The 8830-nt window shown below is 43.2% G+C and overlaps 1 non-coding gene across 1 annotated transcript; it reads right to left on the bottom strand.

The window, feature by feature from the left end:
- Positions 1-3819: 3819 nt before the first annotated feature.
- Positions 3820-3944, bottom strand: LOC124723950. The gene has a single exon (XR_007006595.1). It is a non-coding gene; the product is annotated as a small nucleolar RNA snR44 (small nucleolar RNA).
- Between the last annotated feature and the right edge of the window lie 4886 nt (positions 3945-8830).

The following is an 8830-nucleotide window of genomic DNA, read 5'->3' as shown; positions in this document are numbered from 1 at the left end:
GCAGATGCTGTGACCCATCGCTCATGCGTCGACTGTAACGTCATGTTCTAACTCACTTAAATCTTGAGAACCTGCCACTGTAGCGGCAGTAAGCGATCTAACAACTGCTCCAGACCCTTGTTATCTTCTATAGACGTTTCAGACCGCAGCGCCGTATTTTGATTGTTTACATATATCTGTATTTGAATACGCATGCCAATACCAGTTTCTTTGGTGCTTCAGTGCAGTGATAATCATCGTTTGTGCCTCGATTTGTTGACTATTTACCTGATATATCGTTAGCTGTAATGTGGACTGTGCAAATAGTCACAGTCTCACAACAGTACATTAAGATCTACACTACAAGCAGAAACTTGGACATGCCAGGCAAGCCAGATTGCAGTTAGGAACTGTGTTAGCATAATTTGCCATTGTGACGAACTGTATTGTACAAGCTATAAGAAAACTGTGTTTACAAATTGAGAGAGTTATAAGAGGAGGTAAAAGGAAACACTTTTTACTAAAATTTACGTCACAGTTGCATATTTTATTACGGGTGACTAGTTTCGAATACTTTCGCTCACTTTCAAATCATTACCTACAATTTCAATAAAAACATGAAATACAAATTCCTTAATTCCTTAATTCATAAATAAGTTTGGAACATTATGTATGCACAGATTACAGTAGTGCAATTCATGTTACGAGATACCGAATTTGCGACGTTCGACTGCACACAATTTCGACAGAATAAATAACTGATTCGTTCGTACATCAGATCTGTGTATCAAATGTGATATAATTCTATTGGTACATGCAAAATTCGATAGGGGTGCTTAGTTGTTTATACATTAAAGTTTGGCAGACACCCTCAGTTGTTTATTATGTATTCATACGCCCTGTCTCTCCATGGATTACAGTATGAAAGCTAAGTACATAGATATTGTATTCATAAACGTCGCTGACATTGTCGCATTATTTTATGAATTTTTGGTATCTACGATTAGCAGCTGACTGCTTCACTGAATCATTCATTTTAAAAAGAGCAAACAAATTATTCAACTTAAATTCGCACTGTTCATTTTTTTGTTCTTTTTAAAAAGATCTATGATTCAATAAACCATTCTGCTGATGACTGTGCACACCAGTAATTTATAAAGTAATGCGACAATGTCTGAGTTCTTCTATCAATAGAATATGTATTAATTTAGTTTTAACATTATAAGTTCTGGAGAGACAAAACATATGATTACATAATGAGCAACTGAAGGCGCTTATCAAATTTTAATTTATTTTACTCATTATATGTGCCTGACTTTGTACTCTTTTCCACGATATTTGGCTGTAACATCTCTAACACAAAGCTCAGGTGTGCAATTTAGGTATTTGAAAGCTTCGTCCACATTATGGGATATTTGTACGAAATATGGGGCAATACGCTGTTTATTATTAACAGTGGAACATTTACAAAAGGAGAACACGCAAAAGGCGTGATGTTCGATTTATACGTATCTCTTAAGAAAGATAGTATCAATTAAGACAGGTGTATAGTTGTTGCAGTAGGCAATCAATATTATAGTAACTATCTATGAAGATTTTGTATGCATATAATCTTCCCCAACCTGAATCACTATCCATGAATTTCTTTCTGGGTTGCTGAGCACGACACGTAACTTAAACCAGTGTTTGGGAAACTTATAATAGGGACCAAGTCCATAGCTCATTTTGTAATATGATGAGGACAACAAACCAGGAGAATTTTACGGAATTGTAAGATAGTTGTTAGACAGTGGGACGACTGAGAGCGGATGCACTATAGAATGAAACCATAACATTTGTGTGCTATTAGACATTGATAACAGAACGGTATTAAAATCACTGTTGCAGAAATTTCCTTGGAGGCATTGAAACAACGAATGTTAGTTCACTGTTCACCGTGTTTAGTACTAAAAAGTTTCACTGTGGGCTAGTCGATTCGTATACTGTGCTCAGGTGATGAAAAATCATCTTTTGCTCTTCGTAGTGCCAGAAAAAACAGTATATTTACACCGTGATGGTTCTTTATTACAGATAAGTTTACCGCAGTCGTATCTTCGACGTGAAATTGTCTGGTACAGGATATAATACTGAGTCGCCTCAGTATGTATGGAGTGTCTCCTGACGCATGTTCAAAATGGTTCAAATGGCTCTGAGCACTATGGGACTCAACTTCTGAGATCATCGGTCCCCCAGAACTTAGAACTACTTAAACCTAACTAACCTAAGGACATTACACACATCCATGCCCGAGGCAGGATTCGAACCAGCGACCGTAGCGCCTGACGCAGGAAGTAATTTTGTGGTAAGCACGTCTAAGTGGCTGATCTTACGTCGTCAACTTCTGCATGATCGACATTAGGTATATTTCTTACCTCACTTAAGTTCTGTGCAAATAAGGGGTTGTTGCTCCTCAAAAAAACTTTCCGGTACTTAATTACAAGTATGGCCTCTAACACTGAAACCATACTCTCCTGTACGTATGCCTCGTTCCACCTTATTTGTACATCAGTAATATTACCTTGTGAGTTTGTCCCCGTTGTTCAAAGTAACCCTGTATAAATTACGTCAAGCACCCGGAAGAAGGCTCGCATTCGGGTAGTGCAAGTCTTAGATCCTATTCGGCCATCTCGATCTAGATTTCTCATTGTTCCTTGAGTGAATAGTTTGCTTTACGTTGACACGAGCGATTCCTCTTCCCAGCCTTCTGCTTCTTAATGCCGCCTACAGAACATAACACTCTCCTGTTTCTCCTGTTCCTCCCCCAGATATAGACTACCAAACACTTCTGGTCAAACAAGGCCTCGAAAACAGCAGCATAGCCACTTCTTGGACAGGTCTTGTAATGCGCATAGAAGCTGCCTTCTGCCTTCACTACTTTCAGCTATGAGCTACAGCCTCGAATGCAGTCGCAGCATGACCCAGCTCACTCCCGAGAGCAACGCAAACGCGCGTCGCTAAGTTGGTCGCGTAGTTTGTATTTCGTCGTGCCGTATCGATACACGTGTCTCCACAATAGAAAACCGCTAAACCTGACTCGAGGAACAAACAAAAAAGAGTGGAGAAGAGAAAAAGGAGGAAGAGGAATGACAGAGGAAGTCTAATTCGGTCCGTCACGTCCGGTGCGAGTGTCTGGCAAGACTTCAACTGGCGGCGGTCTCGCCCGTTGGTTTATCCAGCCGCTCCCCGGCTGGAGTGCCACTCCTCCAGACGGCCACGAAAGCACATCAATCAGGCGCCGCTTGAGTCGCCACACTGATACTAGTCGACTCGACGGCTGGCCAACATAAACCTTCCAACAATTTAGCTTGACTGACCTGGTACAGCTTGGTCCCCCCGCAGCCGAGACATGTGTAGCACCCTAAATCAAGTGCAGGGGATACTAAGATAAGGTTGAAAGGATAGATCTAACTTCCCACCGACGACGAAAGAATTAGAAACAACTCGCAAACTGGAAGTAGTCAAAGACAGAACAGGAAATCGACCGTATCATTTTCGGAGGAAACACACCTACATACTGCTTTAGGCTATTTGATAAAAAACGTGAAAAACCTTAATCTGAGGGTAATGCGGGGATCTGCACCCCACTGCTCCCAAATGAGTCCATTGTCTTACCCAGTGCGCCATATTGCTCATTCAGTGGATACCATGGGAGGTGTGGTGTTCAGGAAGTTTCCGGTACTCATTCAAAGAAATGCTTGTCTGACTGGGGAGTTCCGCTTTTGTTGCATTATTTTCAGTCGCATTTCGTCATAGGTTACATCTTTCATTAATAAGAATCTCTCACCAAAAAATAAAATTGACAATTTTTAAGGCAGGAAATAAGACTTGAAACTTCCTGGCAAATTATAACTGAGTGCCGGACTGAGACTCGAACTCGGTCCCGAGTTCGAGTCTCGGTCCGGCACACAGTTTTAATCTGCCAGGAAGTTTCATATCAGCGCACACTCCGCTGCAGAGTAAAAGTCTCATTCTGGAAACATCCCCCAGGCTGTGGCTAAGCCATGTATCCGCAATATCCTTTCTTCCAGGAGTGCTAGTTCTGCAAGGTTCGCAGGAGAGCTTCTGTGAAGTTTGGAAAGTAGGTGAAGAGCTAATGGCGGAAGTAAATCTGTGAGAACGGAGCGTGAGTCGTACTTGGGTAGCTCAGATGGTAGAGCACATGTCGGCGAAAGGCAAAGGTCACGAGATCGAATCTCGGTCCGGCACACAGTTTTAATCTGCCAGGAAGTTTCGTATCAGCGCACACTCCGCTGCAGAGTGAAAGTCTTATTCTGGAAACATCCCCCAGGCTGTGGGTAACCCATGTCTCCGCAATAATCTTTCTTCCAGGAGTGCTAGTTCTGCAAGGTTCGCAGGAGTGCTTCTGTGAAGTTTGGAAAGTAGGTGACGTGGTACTGTTGGAAGTAAAGCTGTGAGAACGGGGCGTGAGTCGTTCTTGGGTAGCTCATATGGTAGAGCACTTACCCGCGAAAGGCAAAGGTCCAGAGTTCGAGTCACGGTCCGGCACACAGTTTTAATCTGCCAGGAAGTTTCATATCAGCGCACACTCCGCTGGAGAGTGAAAGTCTCATTCTGAAGAGGATAAGACTTGTTTGTCACAAAAAGTGCATGTCATCATTCAAAAGTCAGTTAGCTATACACTTGCTGTGACTGATGAAAATAACATGGAAATTCAATACTATCTTTCTGCGAAAGATCACGATCAGGTGGTTAGCCGTTCTCTTTCTCTAGCGTGTTATAAAGTGCCCTAATGGGTACCTGCATCATGTGAAAGACTGTGTAGAGTGCGTGTGTAGCGTAGTGTAAAAAAGAGGGTGAACTCGGAGCCTACGCCTCTCAAGAATAACCAAAGAGGCCACCAAGGTTACCGTTACTCCCCGAAATGCTGTGTACATGCTTGAGATTTATTCTAGGACATTGGAGAAATTTCTTGGAATCAACTACCTCTGGGCGAGGGCCATCGGCCGTCGTAGTACGATGCATCAGATACCGCGGCAACGGAAGGAAATCTTTCGCAAAATAACCACTCAGTTCGACCACTTCGGTCTTCAATTTTATGAGTTTGTCAACAAGTCTTTCGTGAAACTGCACCAGATAATGAGATGAACCTCAAGTTCCAGCTATATACTCTTCGCAAACTATTCACCTCGCATCAGTTTCTTGAGAAAATCAAATAACTAATAGTCAGCAAGAGATATGTATGAACTTTAGGGAGTATGTACAAGGTTTCCACATCCATCCGCATTGATTTCTGCCGCTATGGCATGAACAGCGTGGAGACCAAGTCTATCGTTTTAACGAGTAACTCCATAACTTCCTGCAAGTATCTCTCATATTTATGTCAAGGAAGCGCACGGTTTCCTCAATAAAAATACGCCCGTATGTCTGCATTAGTTAGTTTAACCATTCCAGGTTCATGTCCGTCAGTGAGACTCACATCAAAGCAATCGTGAATCAGAATGTGCGACAGCAAGATTAACAGAGGTACGGACTACGCACTTAGTAACGAGTGGAGCGATAGAGTCTACGGAGAAATGGTGCTCCGGAGAGTTAACATCGTCGGCGTCACTGTAATGTCTGTTCACACGGATGTACATCAACTGCTTTCCTGAAAATGACAGTGCATGGTATTAATGAATTCTTGGAATTTTATACCGGTCTGATGCAATAAATTTACAGAAAACATTCCGCAGCGGAAGACTTCGTCGTTGTAGGCGACACCAACTTTCAGTAGCAGGCTGCTTCCACATTTCTAGATTTCCGGAAGGCGTTTGGCACAGTGGCCTACAGCAGGTTGTTAACGATGATCCAAGCATACAGAATGGGTTCTCAGATATGTCAGTGGCTCAAAGACTCTGTGATAAGAGCCCAAAACGTTGTCCTGCTAGTTTCACCAGAGACAAGATCATCGCCCCAAGTGCCCCTGGGATGTGTGAAAGGATCGTTCTAGCTATGTATGTACACTATGTGATCAAAAGTATTCGGCAACTCTTACATAGTGAGGAATTGGCCACTAGACGTCACGATAGGCAGGCACGCCAGTATAAAAGGCGACGGGGAGTATTTTGTTATCAGGAAGAAAAGAGTTTCTAGATAACAGAACGCAGCATGTCATTCTCAATGGAGAGAAGTCTTCCGGAGTAAGAGTGATTTCAGGTGTGCCGCAGGGGAGTGTCGCAGGACCGTTGCTATTCACAATATGCATAAATGACCTTGAGGATAACATCGGAAGTTCACTGAGGCTTTTTGCGGATGATGCTGTGGTATATCGAGAGGTTGTAACAATGGAAAATTGTACTGAAATGCAGGAGAATCTGCAGCGAAGTGACGTATGGTGCAGGGAATGACAATTGAATCTCAATGTAGACAAGTGTAATGTGCTGCGAATACATAGAAAGAAAGATCCCTTATCATTTAGCTACAATATAGCAGGTCAGCAACTGGAAGCAGTTAATTCCATAAATTACCTGGGAGTAGGCATTAGGAGTGATTTAAAACGGAATGATCATATAAAGTTGATCGTTGGTGAAGCAGATGCCAGACTGAGATTCATTGGAAGAATCCTAAGGAAATGCAATCCGAAAACAAAGAAAGTAGGTTACAGTACACTTTTTCGCCCACTGCTTGAATATTGCTCACCAGTGTGGGATCCGTACCAGATACGGTTGATAGAAGAGATAGAGAAGATCCAACGGAGAGCAGCGCGCTTCGTTACAGGATCATTTAGTAATCACGAAAGCGTTACGGAGATGATAGATAAATTCCAGTGGATGACTCTGCAGGAGAGAAGCTCAGTAGCTCGGTACGGGCTTTTGTTGAAGTTTCGAGAACATACCTTCACCGAGGAGTATATTGCTCCCTCCTACGTATATCTCGCGAAGAGACCACGAGGATAAAATCAGAGAGATTAGAGCCCACACAGAGGCATACCGACAATCTTTCTTTCCACGAACAGTACGGACTGGAATAGAAGGGAGAACCAATAGAGGTACTCAATGTACCCTCCGCCAAATACAGTCAGGTGGCTTGCTGAGTATGGATGTAGATGTAGATGTAGAATAGGTCCATCAGCAGAGCCAAGTGTCTTCGAACATTGATCAGTCACCTGTGTAACAGATCCATCAGGGATATTTCAAACGTGCTCAGACTGCCCAAATCGACTGTTGGTAATGTGATTGTGAAATTGTATCGCGAAGAGACAACCACAGCTGAACCAAGTCCAGGCAGACGTCATGCCTTGACGGACAGGAACCGTATGGAACTGTGTGGTTGTAAAAAATCGCATGAAATCAGCGGAAACAATCACCCGCGAGTTCCAAGGTGCTGCTGGCAGCCAGCTGGCACAATGACTGTGCGTGGGAAGTTAAGAAGAATGGCCTACAATGGTGGAGCGGCTCCTCATCGGCCACACATTTTTGTAGTCAGTGCTAAGCGAAGCTTCACAACGTAGACGACTGGAATCGAGTGATTTGGTGTGTTGTATCACACTATACTCTGTGGCAATCCGAAGGAAGGCAACGCCTTGCCGCAGTGGATACACAGGTTCCCATCACATCACCGATGTTAAGCGCTGTCGGGCGTGGTCGGCACTTGGATGGGTGACCATCCGGGCCGCCGTGCGCTGTTGCCATTTTTCGTGGTACACTCAGCCTCGTGATGCCGACCGAATAGTAGCGGCTCCTGTCAAAGAAAACCATCATAACGACCGGGAGAGTGTGTGCTGACCACACGCCCCTCCTATCTGCATCCTCATCTGAGTATGACACGGCGGTCCCGATGAGCTACTTGTGGCCTGAAGACGGAGTTCCAATCGGATGGAAGGACTTAGGTTTGACGAATGCCTGGAGAGCGTTACCTGCCTTCATGTTTAGTGCCAACTGTGAAGTACAGAGGAGGCGATGTTACGGTATGTGGATGCTCTTCATCGTTACGCATGAGAAAACGCTGAATGCGGAAGAATATGAACACAATTTACAGCGTTGTGTACTGTGAATAGTGGAGGAATAGTTCGAAGACCAATGCTGTCTGTATCAGCATGACAGTGCTCTCTGTCATGAAGTAGCATTTGTGAGGCAATGGCAACATTCCTGAAATCGATTTGCCTGCTCAGATTGCTGACCTGAACCCAACTGAACACCTTCGGGATGAGTTAGAAGGTCCAGCTCTCTACGGACTCCCTTCAGATCCCAGCGTTGAGCGTCACTACCTCCTCTTGATTTGGCTGTTGAGAAAGAATGAGATGCCATTCCTCCAGACATTCAGATACCTTATTGAAAGTGTCCCTAGCAGAATTCAAGCAGTCATAAAGTCGAAGGGTGGATACTACCCACATTAATGTCCACTAGTAGGTGCCCGGATATTTTTGATGATATGGTGTGTGGTTTAGGCATAACTTCTATTTGATGTGATGAATGGCAGCTTGCTGTAGAAGTAGAAAAACCTAAGCTGAGCAGGTGAGTTGGAAAAACAATCTTGTAACTTTCCGATACAGTATTAGTCGATTAAATATATAGGCGTTGCGTTGCAAAGTTATATGAAATGGAATGAACACTTAAGGCCGGTAGTAGGGATGGCAAAATGCCCAAGCCGGTTTATTGATAGAATTCTAGGTAAATTTGTAACACTTACATCGATTAGGAGTAGGTTTATTTATGTAACTGTGTATCTGCAGTTTATGAAGTGTGCATTCTGTGTTGTTTCAACTCCTTGATGTATGGCAAGAAAATTAGGGTTTTGTAATGTATATATGAACAAAGTACAAAATATATTGAAATTTTAAATTATTATAATACGAATATTTTTATAAAAAAAG

The sequence above is a fragment of the Schistocerca piceifrons genome, chromosome X (genome assembly GCF_021461385.2).
Source record: "Schistocerca piceifrons isolate TAMUIC-IGC-003096 chromosome X, iqSchPice1.1, whole genome shotgun sequence".
NCBI classification, from domain to species: domain Eukaryota; kingdom Metazoa; phylum Arthropoda; class Insecta; order Orthoptera; family Acrididae; genus Schistocerca; species Schistocerca piceifrons.
This window is presented reverse-complemented; position numbering and strand designations above follow the sequence as displayed.